Raw genomic sequence first — 15242 nt, 5'->3', positions numbered from 1 at the left:
GACTGTCAGGGACCATTCTGCGCTGCCTGCCTTGCCCTGCCCCAGTGGCCATTTGTCATGGTACTTGCAGGGGCAGCAATTGTCTGGAATTATGAAGCAGACAAATGCTTCTGTCTAGTGCTGGCTCTGCCTAGCTAGGAGACCCAACTTGCATTAGTTGGAAATAAAAGTGGGGAGCCATGGAGAAGTACAACCAGGCAAATGAATAGCAACCATAAAACAAATACATAATAATTGAAGAAAAGAAGTGTGCAAAACCACCAGAAGGAGCCATCAGGACTTCCAGAATTTTGTTGCTGAATTTAAACTGAGGAAACAATGCATCAGTCAGAGTCAGCCTTGAAAACATACAGAATGGAGCCACTGGGACAGGAAGTGAACCATGTTGGATTTAGCAAAGTTCAGAAACCTGCCCAAGGGCACAGCTGTCATTGAGGGGTTGGAGGGAGAACTAAAGCACTAGTGTGGCCCTGTCTCCTGATTTTAACCACCTGAACTCCAAGGACACTCCGTGTAAAGATGGACACCATCAACTCACACCTACCTCCTTGAAGCCAGGCACGCGAGGCTTCACAAGTCAATGAGATGACCTGGGGTGGTTAGTAGTAGAAAGAAGCACAACTTCCTGTAATGAAGATAATTGGGGCCCACAGAGCGGTAAATAAAGAGACAGATCCCTGCTTTCCTCCTAGGAACCTGTGGATTCTTTTGAAGAAATGAGATCTTGGTTTAATCAGAAGACATGGAAAGGGCCTGTGCAATGCACCTGTTGGGTCTCTAGCCAGGACAGAGATGGCCAGGTTTGCCCAAGTGATCACACCCTCAGGCTTTGCCCAGGAGGTATCGTCATTCAGGTTTTACACAGAGTGACAATTTGGATTACTTGTTAGGATGAAAGCAAATTCCTCATGAATCACACAGAGCAAAGAATTCTGTTTGCTATTCTTTTTAAAGATTTTATTTATTCATTTGAGAGAGAGAGAGAGACAGAGCACAAGCAGGGGGAGAGGCAGAGGAAGAGGGAGAAGCAGGCTCCCCACTGAGCTCGATCCCAGGACCTGGAGACCATGACCCGAGCCAAAGGCAGACACTTAACCATCTGAGCCACCCAGGCGCCCCTGTTTGCTATTTAGAGATACAAACTGTCCCAGGGCATAGCTTCTGGTTGCCTGAGCTGAAGATAGGCAACCTCTAGGCAAAAAGAGGAAGCCCTCAAAATGTTTTTCCATATTCTGGAGATTACATTTTGCCTCACTGAGTGTGATAGAGTGAGACTACCTCAGCTCCAGACCAAAGCTTTTCAAAATTATGCCAATGGGAAAGTGCCCCAAAGTGACAATACTTCTTATGCAAGAACTTGAAAGATTATTTTATCAATTACTAGCAAGCCATGTACTTTTGTACTAATCAGATGTCATTTTATACTTGAGTATAGTGTCGATGCTTAAGAGCAGACATTAGTGGTTTAAGAAAAATTCAGAAGTCTGGGGTCTGCTTTCGTGGGGGTGCCGCGGCGGGACGGGCTGGAAAGATGCCAGTGGTGGTGATAGCGGAAAGTGCCTTTAGTTTCAAAAAGTTGCTGGATCAGTGCGAGAACAGGAACTCGAGGCTCCTGGAGGAATTGCTACTCCCCCAGTGTATGGTCAGCTGTTAGCTTTATATCTGCTCCACAATGACATGAATAATGCAAGATATCTTTGGAAAGGGATACCACCTGCTATAAAATCTGCAAATTCTGAACGTGGGGCATTTGGTCAGTAGGACAAAGAATTTGGCATAGAGATTTCCCTGGGATCTATACGACCATCAACGCACACCAGTGGTCTGAGACAGTCCAGCCAATCATGGAAGCACTTAGAGATGCAACGAGAAGAGCCTTCACTCTGATCTCTCCAGCCTACACCTCCATCATCGCTGATGATTTCGAAGCCTTTGTGGGGCTCCCTGTGGAAGAGGCCATGAAAGGTATATTGGGTGGCTCAGTCATTAAGCGTCTGCCTTCAGCTCAGGTCATGGTCCCGGGGTCCTGGGATCGAGCCCCGCATCGGGCTCCCTGCTCAGCGGGAAGCCTCCTTCTCCCTCTCCCACTCCCCCTGCTTGTGTTCCCTCTCTCGCTGTCTCTCTCTCTGTCAAATAAATAAATAAAATCTTTAAAAAAAAAAAAAAAAAAAGAACAAGGATGGCAAGCAGACTCCACCACAAGAATGGTTATGCCCAAAAAGCCAGTTGCAGGGGCCCTGGATGTGTACTTTAACTGGTTTATTCCTTTATCAGAGCCTACCCCAGTGTCCCCGATCCCCAATGAACAGCCATTAGCCAGACTGACGGATTATGTGGCTTTCCTCGAAAACTGATGTAGTGTTCTGAGTTCAAGATCCACGTTCAGAATCCTGTATACTGACAGAGAAATGTAAAATTTTTATTTTCAATTTATTGGATGGATGAAGCACCTCAGCATTCCTTACTGAGGATGTGATAAAATTCATATATAAAAGTGTATTATATATATTTTGTCCTTAAACATTATGCTGAATAGTTGTTGAAACAATTCTCATTTTGTAATATTTGACAATTTGGATGGAGCCCGTCAGTATTATGCAGTTTATATTTCCTACTGACTTATAAAGTACAGCTCTCCTGCTTTGTGTAGGTCAGTGGTTGTCAGCTGTTTGTCCCTGCCCCAGCGCGCAGCACACTCCCATCTGCACTGATTGTTGCTACCTACAGCAATTCATTTGGGGTTTGAAGAGGGCCATCCCCATAGGCAGTATCTGAGCTGCTGGGGCTTCTGATGCACCCCCTTCAGATAATATGCTCTCCTTTCTCCTCACCTCCTGAACATCACTTCTACAGAATGCTGAAATGTAGCTGAAGAACCGAAGACCATTTCCTCAGTAAACCAATTTGTGAACTTCAGATTTTTTCCTGATAGCGTGAGTACATCCATTGCTGGCAGTGGAGGGCTTGCCATGAAAATGCAACTATTTAAGAACCTTCAGGAGAAGTATTAGATGTAATGTTCCTTTCAGAAGAAGGGAAACTTAGGGTGGAATGCATTCTATAGGCAAAGAAGCTATTAAGATAAGTGTTCTACTTTGTACAATTATCCTGCAACCTACTGGTTGCTTATATTTATCCTTTAGTTCAAGGTCTGCCTTTTGGAGAAATATTGAACAAGTCTTTCAGTTTTTGTGTGATGCCCTGTAAATATTTGGAGGTGTTTATTGTATCTTCAGGTTAAAAGCCCCCCTGCTTCATTTATTCTGCATTTGTTCAATCAATATTTAATTGCAAAAAAAAAAAGAAAAATTCAGAGAAAATGAAAAAAAAAGAACTTTCTATAAACTTAAAATATTTAATAATTTTTTTTCTGAAAAGGCATCATTTTTCCATCTAAGCAGTAAGATGCATCTAGCTTACATGCTCCATATGCATAATACTTGAGAAACACGGTCTTGGATCCAGGAAATGCTTAATTTGTGAAAATTCGACTCCAGGATTTAAACTTTGTTCATGCCCTAAACATATCTAAAAGTGAGCACCTCCCTTTGTGTTTGTAGCCCACTCTCTTTAATATCTAAGATGAAGTCTCTCCTAATTTTAACAGAATCCTGCTACTGCTACTTCAATGGTCCCAGATAAACATTTTTGGACTCTTTGACATTTTTTTCTAGAAATAATTATTTGTGTTATGTTAGTATGCAGTGATGTTACCATTGTCCTTTTGGAGTTCCTATAGCTTTTTTAAAGCAGAATATTGAGGAAGATTTTTCTGGTATAAATTTCACAAGTTAAGATGAGTCCTTTTCGGGCTATCTAGTTGCAAACAGATACTCTGATGACAAAGATAGGATCCTGTTTACAAACACCTGTGTCATCAGAAGACAGCCTGTCTTCTTTCAAATAATACTGAATTTGGCCAACTTCTGAAACTAGAGTAGAACCTTCTGAAAGATTCTTTGGAGCGCAGTTAAGGATTTAGAACCACTTGGACTATTATCCAGGATACATGTTCTCCAAGGCTTGCATTTATCTGGGCAAAGTAAAGGTTTCTAAAGGGAAGAACCACTTTTCAGATTTTCCTTGGGGTCCATTATACTCCAGACTTATTTTCAAACAGACCCTACTCCTCTTAAGATAATCACAATTTACTGAACTTACAAACATATTAAAGGAACACCTTCTAACTAGGATCACCAGCCTTCCCTGTCTAGAGATTATAAATATAATTAGTAGGTGTTTGTACTGCTAAACTTGATCCTGAGCTCAATAGAGCACTTTTTAAGGAATGTTTTTCTTGACATAAGAGTTGCCTTAAATCATTTATTGTTTCTTCTTGTTTAAACCAGTATGTTCATCTTCATCTCAGGTTAAACACCCCATGATCAGTGAATCCTTCCCTAACCTGCCATGTGATTCTAAATTATCCCAGGTTCCTTCCCATTCATCACACTTGAGTTACCGGTCTGCATATAAGCACCATTCACCACCACACTTGATAGTATGCAAATATCATCAGAGTATGGTTCTGTCCTACTGCAGAACCAAAATCTAGCAGAGTGCTTGGAACATACTTGGAATTGAAAATATGTTGAATAAATGAATTATTTAATTGAAATCTTTGGAGGAATATTTGTGAAACTCTTTAAAACTCTTTGTTCTAATACTACTACACTCATAGAAAGAATTTCAACAGAGCTGTGTCTTAACTCACTGGGTCCCATGAAAAGCCTGACTTTAAATCTCATTGAAAAGCAAACACAAAACAAAAATTCAAAACAATGACAAACTCTCTAGCCAGCGACCCTTTGTAATGACATGCCACAGACATTAAGGGATCTGTTTATAATACAATTTTTCAAACATTAGCAAAATAATTTTTCAATGCAGTCAGCTTAATAAAAAAAAGTTAGCCTGCAAAAGAAATGCAGATATATTTTTTTAGACATTAAAAACCTCTGTTTAGGGAAAATTTCCTCCTGATGATCTGTAAACTTACAGGTTTAGGCACAAATGAGAAGAATTTATATAAATTCTAAATAATAATAAATAAATTCTGCTCTAAATGAATTTAGGTCTCCCAACTTGACAAATTTTTATTAGAGAAAACAGAGGGAACCAGCAGATGAATTTGTTAAGTGTCAATTGTCCTTAAGGAATCTTGGAGAATGAAAGATATGCCAAAAGATTAGAGAAGGGAAAAATATGATCTTCATATACATAAAGAGTGTAGTCTGTGAATTATCAATCTATGCATTTAGTAGAGATCCAAGACAAAATTCTAGGGGATATTATTAAAAAATTGTTTTAAGTACTTGGAAAATAAAGGAGAATGGGCAAAAAAAAAATCTGTTTAGGTTCCAAATTATTACATATTAATGTGCTAACAGATTTAAGAATACGGAGTAGAAATTTTGTCCAAATAAGGGCTATCTTTGGAGAAAATGATGCTCAAATTGCTTTATAAGAGGATTTTTTTAACCTGGCGGGGCATGTATTAGCTTCACAAAGTTCATAAACTTCCTGAAATTGTGAGCAAATATTTCAAGTATGTCTAAGTACCTTTTATTAGGGAGAGAGCTCATAGCTTCCTTATCTCAGCTTCTAACTCAGAAAAGTTAAGAACTGCTTCAGTAAAGTCTAAGAATCCTAAAGGCAAGTAATATTACTTAGGTGATACTGATTATTCACAGGTCATGTGGATCTCAGAAACTATAAAGTTCAGAGGGTTAGCTCAAGAGAACCCAAAGAACTTACAGTATTCCCTGCAGTGCATACAAATGACTGACTGCAAAATACAGGCTGGCATTTTGGTGATATATAAGGTATAGGTGGTACCACATATTTATCATCGGTAAAGAAACCAGACAGGGCATCTCTCATTATCCAAAAAGCTGAAGGCTTTATAAATCCCTTAACATAAAGATTCATTATTAGTGCTATTCAAACTTGGCTGTAAAGTTTCAGTATGATTGTTTTCATTAAGAAATTCAATAGTCAGGGTGCCCGGGTAGCCAGTCGGTTGAGCGCCTGACTCTTAATTTTGGCTCAGATCATTTTCTCAGGGTCCTGAGATTGAGCCTCCCATTAGGCTCTGTGCTCAGTGAGGAGTCTGCTTCTCTCTCTCTCTCCCTCTGCCCCCCCCCCCCTTGTGCCTACGCACTCTCTCTCCCCTAAAATAAATAAATAAATCTTGAAAAAAAAAAAGGAGGGGCGCCTGTGTGGCTCAGTTGTTAAGCGTCTGCCCTCGGCTCAGGTCGTTATCCCAGGGTCCTGGGATCGAGCGGGCATCCGGCTCCCTGCTCCGCGGGGAGCCTGCTTTTCCCCCTCCCACTCCCCCTGCTTGTGTTTCCTCTCCTGCTGTGTCTCGCTCTGTAAATAAATAAATAAAATCTTTAAAAAAAAAAAAAAGAGTATCACTGTGAAATGCTGAAGACTTCAGTAACTCAATTACATATTTTCTGAAGAATACGGGGTTTATGATGGTAGGCAGGGAAATTCCTTTTTTTCAGTCATTAAAGAAATTCATTATAAGTTAGAACCTCTGATTTTTTTACTGAGATATAGTTGACATATAACATTATATTAGCTTCAGATGTACAGGTAATGATTCAATATTTGTGTATATTGTGAAATGATCATTACAATAGGTCTAACATCCATCACTTTACATAAAATATCTGATTAAAGATTTAATTTTTGCAATTACTTGGACACTGGTTAAAAATAAATTGTCCTCTTTACCAGAGGGGAGATGGGTGGGAGGATGGATTAAATAGGTGATGAGGATTAAGGAGTGTACTTGTTGTAATGAACACTGGGTGTTGTATGAAAGCGTTAATCACTAAATTGTACACCTGAGTCTAATATTACATTGTATGTTAACTAGCTGGAATTTAAGTAAATTCAAACAAACTAAAAAACAAAACAAAAAACAAAGAATCATATTAAATAAATAAATAAATAACATTGTCCTGAAATAAAAATCTACATTTTTAGGGTGAAAAATACAATATATAAGTCCCTCCTATTTGACATAAATAAGGTTCTTTTGAAATTCTATATTATTTAATCATCAAAACAAATCCGTGATGGATATGTTACAGAACCTGGACTGGATCGCCTGACGGAAGAACCAAGCAGCACCCGGAGATCTTGGAGAATAGGAGGTTTACTTAATGCCGGTGAGCTCTGAGGAGACTGATCTCCAAAGGTCTGAGCCCCGAGCACAAACAAAGGGGTAAATTTATACACTTCTACTTCCGCATACTTGGCACTTTTGGCGCGTGCGTGAAGCGGGGCAGGGAGAAGAACCCGGATTGTGGTGCATGGGAAGCAGAGCTGGGAGAAGAATCCGGAAGAGCCCCGGGGCAAGGACTGGGATTCTCTCGCAGGCTTGGTCGGCCATCATAGGATACAGATTTTCCTTATCAGATATACTGTTACTCCCATTTTACAGAAGAGAAAACAAGCCTAGTGCAGGTGAGTAATCCACCCAAGAACACTGAATAAATATACCATGATAGAAATCCACATCCCTGTCAACTATTCAACGTTTTTCCTGCTACTCATGACTTTTTAAACACTATATTGGGATATAATTTACATTCAATAAACTGCATCTGTTCTAATAATACAGTTTAGTGAGTTCCGATAAATGTATACAACCCTGGAACAACCACCACAATTAAGACTCCAAGGTAATAGTTGAAGGATATTTATTGCACCCTTGTTTAAGTTTCCTCCCATCTCTTTGTAGTCAGCCCTCTCTCAATTCCAGGAAAAGGTTTTTTTCCCCCTTTTCAAATTCTATACCTTTATTGACTATAATTCACACACTATAAAATTCAGCTGTTAAAAGTGTTCAATGTCTTTAGCATGTTCATAGAGTTGTGCTACTATTACCATATTCTAATTTTAGGACATTGTCATCCCTTCAAAAAGAAACCCCTTACGCATTAGGAGTTACTGCTGATCTCCACCCTTCCCCCTGGCATTCCCAACCCCAGCCCTCAATAAACACTAGTTGACTTTTTGCCTAGTCTGCACATTTCAGCTAAGTGGAATCATACGGTCCGTGTTTTGGGGGGGGGATAGGCTTCTTTCAGTTGGCGTACATGACAATTCGTCCATGCTATATTATAGCACGTATCAGTACTGCACTTCTGATTGCCAAATATCCACCCTGCAGATGTATCACATCTAATTGCTCTGTTCATTATTTGATGGACATCGGAGTTGTTTCCACTTTTTGACTCTAATGGATAATAATGCTGCTACAAACATTCGTGTATACATTTTCGCGTAGACATGTTTTTGTTTCTCTTAGGATATATACCTGGAGTGGGACCTCTAGTTTCCTGTCCGGCACCTAAGGAGTTTGGAAGCCATCCCTTCCATCCACACAACAAGGAAAAACCTGAACAAAATGAAAATCAACATCTCTTCTTGGCTGCATCGCAGAACTGACGTCTCAGGGCAGAACACACGTCATAGGGCAGAACATGGCCTCCAACTGGAGAGACAGGCAGATACAGAGAATCACAATTTAGTGAAGCAGAAACCCACGAACTGAAATCTCTGGGAACTGGTACCAGGGTGGGTACACCAAAACTGTTGGAGCCTCAGGGTGGGCAAGTTTGAAAGTTTAAAACTCCAGGAGGGCCTAGTCTTAAAGGAAGGCCCCCGAACTTTCGTAAATTTTACCTCCAGAATCCTGCCAGGTTCTCGCAGTGAAGACCATGGAAAACTACTCTCCTACTTCCAGCAGGGGAAGGGGCAAAGCAGGCTTTTCTAAATATTCCGGAGAATTCTGTTCTTAACGAGACCTGTTCTCAAAAGAAACTATTTTACCAGAGCCAAACGAACCTAGGAGGAGTAGGAAAGGGAAATACCCCACCGCAGCCTGCTCCACCCTTCTTCGTGAGGAAGGCAAATACCTAGCTCTAGCCTTCTAGTCTCCCCTAAGCGTGAGGGGGACTGAGAAGCGCTTGTGAAAGTCATAGCCCCGGGGCACAAGCTCTCTGAAAGACAGACCAAATCGCAGGCCATGGAATGCTTACCCTCCCCCTGCACTTCACCACAATATCAGTAGGGCTGCAGTGTAACTAGAACTGAGGGATACAGCTGAAAGAAGTGCAAGCCTCAGCTTGTATTTAGGAAGTCGCTAGGGAAACCCAAAGATAATAAAGGGACGACAATACACCGAAAATTTTAGCTTATGACATATACAGCTAGGGCAAATAGTAAACAGTCTAATCCTTAGCTGGGATTAGACATGTGTAAACCCTCATATTAAAGGTTATCTCGCTCTGTTCCTTTTACCCAGCATAGCATGTCTGGCTTTCAACAAAAACCTACAAAGCATACTAACAGACAAAAAACACAGCGTGAAATGACAGAGCAAGCATCAGAAGTAGATTCAGATAAGGTATGGAGGGATATTGGAATTACCAGATTGGGAATTTAAAACAACTGTGGTTAAATGCTGAGCACTCTAATGGATAAAGTAGACAGCATGCAAGAATAGATGGGCAATGTAAGGAGAGAAATGAAAAAAAATCTAAGGATCAAGGGGAAATGCTAGAAATAAAAAACACTGTAATAAAAATCAAGAATGCCTTTGGTGAACTGATTAATACACTGGACATGGTCAAAGAGAGAATCAGTGAGCTTGAAGAAATGTTGATAGAGACTTCCAAAACTGAAATGCAAAGAGGGGAAAAAAAAAAAAAGGAAATAGAACAGCATATCCATGACCTGTGGGACAATTACAAATGTATTAACACACACGTAATGGGAATACCAGAAGGAGAAAAAAGTAAAGAACAGAAAAAATATTTGAAGCATTCATGGCTGTTAATTTCCCAAAACTTATGGCAGATACCTATAGCGGATTTGCTGAGTCTTATATTAACTGCATGTTTAACAGTTGAGTGACTGTTAAACTATTTTCCAAAGTGACTACACCACTTTGCATTTCCACCAGCAAGGTATGAAGGCTACAATTTCTCTACATCCTTGCCAACACATTATTATCTTTTTTTATTATAGTCATCCAGCTGAATGTGAAGTCAGACCTCGTTTGCTTTTCTCTAATGCATAATAATGTAGAGTGTCTCTGCATGTGATTCTTGGTCATTTGTATATCTTCTTTGGAAAAATATCTAATCATTTTCTTTGCCCACTTTTAGCTGGGTTAGTTGTCTTATTATTGAGTTATAAAATGTCTTCATGTTTTCTGGGTATCAGTCCCTTATCAGATATATGATATCAGATATATGACTTACTAATATTTTCTGTAGACTGTCTTTTCACGTTCTTGATGAAATTATTTTTAGCACACTTAAAAAAATTTATTGTAGTCCAGTTTATGTATATATGTATGTTTATACATATATGTACTTATGTATTTTTGCCACTTGTGTTTGGTGTCATGCCAATGAAACCGTTGTCTAATTCAAGGTCAAAGAGATTTACTCCTGTTTTCTAAGAGTTCTATAACCTTAACTATTAGAATTATGTCTGTGATCCATTCAAATTAAATTTTGTATATGGTGTAAGCAAGAGGACCGACTTCATTTTTTTGCATGTGAATATTCAGTTGACTTCACACCATTTGTTGAAAAGAATATTCTCTATTAATTTTTCTTGACACTGTTTTTGAAAATCAGTTGCCCATAAATTTATTTCTGGACTATCAGTTCTAGTCCATTTATCTGTGTGTCTATCCTTATGACAGCCCATACCATCTTGATTTGAATTCAGGAAATGTGAGTACCCCAGTTTTGTTATTTTACAAAATTTTCTGGGCTACTCTATGTCTCTGAATTGCTATATGAATTTTCTAATCAGCTTGTCATTTTTGCAAAAAAAAAAAACAACCCAAACAAACAAACAAACAAAACAGAAACAGCTGGGATTTTGATAGAGATCACATTAAATTTGTAAATCAATTGGGGAGTACTGTCATCTTGATAATACTGTCTTTTGATGCATGAACATGAAATGTCTTTCCATTTATTTAGATTTCCTTTAATTTCTTTCAACAAAGTTTTATAATTTCCAGTGAATACAAGTGTTACACTTCCTTGTAAAACTTATTTCTAAGTATTTTATTTTTATGATGCTATTTTATTTTATTTTATTTATTTATTTTAAATTTTATTTTATTATGTTATGTTAGTCACCATACAATACATCATTAGTTTTTGATGTGGTGATCCACGAATCATTGTTTTCATATAACACCCAGTGCTCCATGCAGTACGTGCCCTCCTTAATACCCATCACCGGGCTAACCCATTCCCCCACCTCCCTCCCCTCTAAAACCATCAGTTTGTTTCTCAGAGTCCACAGTGTCTCATGGTTCATCTCTCCTTCTGATTCCTCCCTCTTCATTTTTCCCTTCCTTCTCCCAATGTCCTCCATGCTATTCCTTATGTTCCACAAATAAGTGAAACCATATGATAATTGACTTTCTCTGCTTCACTTCTTTCACTTAGCATAATCTCCTCCAGTCCCATCCATGTTGATGTAAAAGTTGGGTATTCATCCTTTCTGATGGCTGAGTAATATGCCATTGTATATATGGACCACATCTTCTTTATCCATTCATCTGTTGAAGGGCATCTCAGCTCTTTCCACAGTTTGGTTATTGTGGACATTGCTGCTATGAACATTGGGGTACATATGGCCCTTCTTTTCACTACATCTGTGTCTTTGGGGTAAATATCCAGGAGTGCAATTGCTGGGTCATAGGGTAGCTCTATTTTTAATTTTTTGAGGAACCTCCACACTGTTTTCCAAAGTGGCTGTACCAACTTGCATTCCCACCAACAGTGTAAGAGGGTTCCCCATTTTCCACAACCTCTCCAACATTTGTTGTTTCTTTCCCTGTCCATTTTTGCCATTCTAACTGGTGTAAGGTGGTATCTCAATGTGGTTTTGATTTGAATTTCCCTGATGGCTAATGATGATGAACATTTTTTCATGTGACTGTTAGCCATTTGTATGTCTTCTTCAGAGAAGTGTCTTTGCATGTCTTCTGCCCATTTTTTGACTTGATTATTTGTTTTTTGAGTGTTGAGTTTGAGAAGTTCTTTATAGATCTTGGATACCAGCCCTTTATCTGTAGTGTCATTTGCAAATACCTTCTCCCATTCTGTGGGTTGCCTCTTTGTTTTGTTGACTGTTTCCTTTACTGTGCAGAAGCTTTTTATCTTGATGAAGTCCCAAAAGTTCATTTTTCCTTTTGTTTCACTTGCCTTTGGAGATATATCTTGAAAGAAGTTGCTGTGACCGATGTCGAAGAGGTTACTGCCTATGTTCTCCTCTAGGATTTTGATGGATTCCTCTCTCACATGGAGGTCTTTCATCCATTTTGAGTTTATTTTTGTGTGTGGTGTTTGAGAATGGTTGAGTTTCATTCTTCTGCATGTGGCTGTCCAATTTTCCCAGCACCATTTATTGAAGAGACTGTCTTTTTTCCATTGCATATTTTTTCCTGCCTTGACGAAGATTATTTGACCATAGAGTTGAGGGTCCATATCTGGGCTCTCTATCTGTTCCATTGGTCTCTATGTCTGTTTTTGTGCCAGTACCATGCTGTCTTGGTGATCACTGCTTTGTAATATAGCTTGAAATTGGGCAATGTGATGCCCCAGCTTTGTTTTTCTTTTTCAACATTTCCTTGGTGATATGATGCTATTTTAAATAAAATTTTTTCTTCATTTAATTTTCAGACTGTTCATTATTAGCAATGGGATTTTAGTTGATATTTGTATAGTGATATTTTGTCCTGCAAATTTCCTGAACTCATTTATTTGCACTAATAATTTTTAGGTGGATTCCTTAGGATTTTCTATATACCTGATCATGTATCTGCAAAAAGTGATAATTTCCTTTTTCCTTTATAATTTGAATGCCTTTTATTTCATTTTCTTGATTATTTTCCCTGCCTAGAAACTCTAACATAATGTTTATTAAAAGTGGAATGACAGGGGTGCCTGGGTGGTTCATTGTCTGAGCGTCTGACTCTTGACATTGGCTCATGTTGTGATCTCGGGGTCCTGAGATTGAGCCCCACTTTGGGCTCTGCACTGGGCATGGTTCCTGCTTGGGATTCTCTCTCTCTCTCTCCCTCGGCCCTTCCCCTGCCTTCTCTCTCTTTAAAAAGAAAAGAAAAGAAAAGGAAAGGAAAGGAAAGGAAAGGAAAGGAAAGGAAAGGAAAGGAAAGGAAAGGAAAGGAAAGGAAAAGAAAGGAAAGGAAAGGAAAGAAAAGAAAAAAGTGGCAGGTCAGACAACTTTGTCATGGTTCTGATCTTAGGAAGAGAACATTTTGTCTTTCATATAATGTTAGTTGTGGGTTTGTTCAGATGCCCTTAATTGGGTTAAGATAGTTCCCTTTATTCCAAAACTGTTGATGGATTGCTTTGATTTGTTTTGTGCTGTTTTATCATGATGAAGTACTAGATTTTGTCAAATGCTTTTTGTGTCTATTGTGATGTGTCAGGTGCTTTTGACTTTTATCCTATTAATATGATGTATCACATTGACTGATTTTTACATGATAAACCATATTTTCATTTCTTTGATAAATCTACATTTGTTTGTCTGTTTTAGGGTTTCATATACATTTAATCATTTAGTATGTTTTTTTGTTGTTGTTCCTGTTCTTCAGACCAAGATAATATTCTTTTTTTTTTTTTTAAGATTTTATTTATTTATTTGAGACAGAGAGAATGAGAGACAGAGAGCATGAGAGGGAGGAGGGTCAGAGGGAGAAACAGACTCCCTGCCGAGCAGGGAGCCCAATGTGGGACTCAATCCCGGGACTCCAGGATCATGACCTGAGCCGAAGGCAGTTGCTTAACCAACTGAGCCACCCAGGAGCCCCCAAGATAATATTCTTGAGATTGATCAATGCTCTTTCCTTTATCAGTAGTTCATTTGTTTTTATTGCTAGTAGTATTCTGTGGTATGGGTAGAATATGACATTTTTCATCCATAACATATTAATGAACATCTGGTTTGCTTTTAAGTTTTGGCTAGAATGAATAAAGCTACTATAAATATTTGTATACAAGTCTCTGTGTAAATATTCATCTTCATTTACCTTGGGTAAATATCTAGGAGTGCAATTTCTGGGTCACATGGTATATGGAAGTTTACCTCAAGAAGAAACTGATAAATTTTATTCCAGTGTAGTCATGCCATTTTAAATCTTCACCAGCCGTGTATGAAGTTCAGTTGTTCTACAACTTTGCCAACACTTTTATTGTCAGTCTTTTTTTTAGCAGTCCTAATGGACATATACATGCTGAAACCTTTCCATGTGCTTATTATCCATGTCACTCACATAGCTTCTTTTCTAATGTGTTCAAGTTGTGTTTCTTCTTTTGTTTTATTCTTTGGATTAAAATCATTTTTCACATATATGCACAATAAATATTTTTTCTAATTCTGCTTCTTCTGCAGATTCATTTTCCTAGTGGTTTCTTTATAAACCAAATGCTTTAATTTTTATAAGTTCAGTGAACTAGTATACTTAAGGTTTATGATTTTTATAACTCTGTTTAAGACACTTTTCCCTAGGGGTGCCTGGGTGGCTCAGTTGGTAAAGCATCTGACTCTTGATTTTGGCTCAGGTCATGATCTCAGGGTTCTAGGATCGAGCCCTGTGTTGGCATCCCTGCTCAATGGGGAGTCTGTTTCTCCCTCTCCCTCTGCCTGCTGCTGCCCCTGCTTGTGCTCGCCTGTTCTCTCTCTCTTTCTCTATCTCTGTCAAATAAATAAATAAAATCTTTTAAAAAAGGAAAGAAAAGAAGAACTTTTCCCTATTCTAGGCCTTCAAATTTTTTCTTTTGTGTTTTGCTTTGGAAATTTTATAATTTTAGCATTTACATTTAGGTCTATTATTTATGCCAAGTTAATTTTGGGTATGGCAGGAGATGATGGTAGATGTTAATTTTCTTACATATGGAATCTATTGTTCTAGCATCACTTGCTTAAAAGACATTATTTGTTGAAAATCAATTGACCATGTATACATGGGGCATTTCCTAGATTTACTATTCTATTGCAGAAAAATTAGCTGAAAATATCCTAAATATCTTGAAAAAACATTTTTTACACTGATTATATCTTCTGCTATCTCTATTTCACTGTTGAGCTCACATAGTAAACTTATGATTACATCTCAAGAATTTACATTAGCTTTTTTGTTTGTTTTGTTTTCATTC

At 38.4% G+C, this 15242-nt stretch overlaps 1 pseudogene; it reads left to right on the top strand.

Annotated features, from left to right (window-relative positions):
• The first annotated feature begins 1531 nt into the window (after window positions 1-1531).
• On the top strand, window positions 1532-2354 carry LOC118008397 (annotated as a pseudogene).
• Window positions 2355-15242: the final 12888 nt, after the last annotated feature.

This window comes from Mirounga leonina, unplaced genomic scaffold (genome assembly GCF_011800145.1).
Source record: "Mirounga leonina isolate KUSES-001 unplaced genomic scaffold, KU_Mleo_1.0 Mir_125538, whole genome shotgun sequence".
Classification (NCBI taxonomy): domain Eukaryota; kingdom Metazoa; phylum Chordata; class Mammalia; order Carnivora; family Phocidae; genus Mirounga; species Mirounga leonina.
This window is presented reverse-complemented; position numbering and strand designations above follow the sequence as displayed.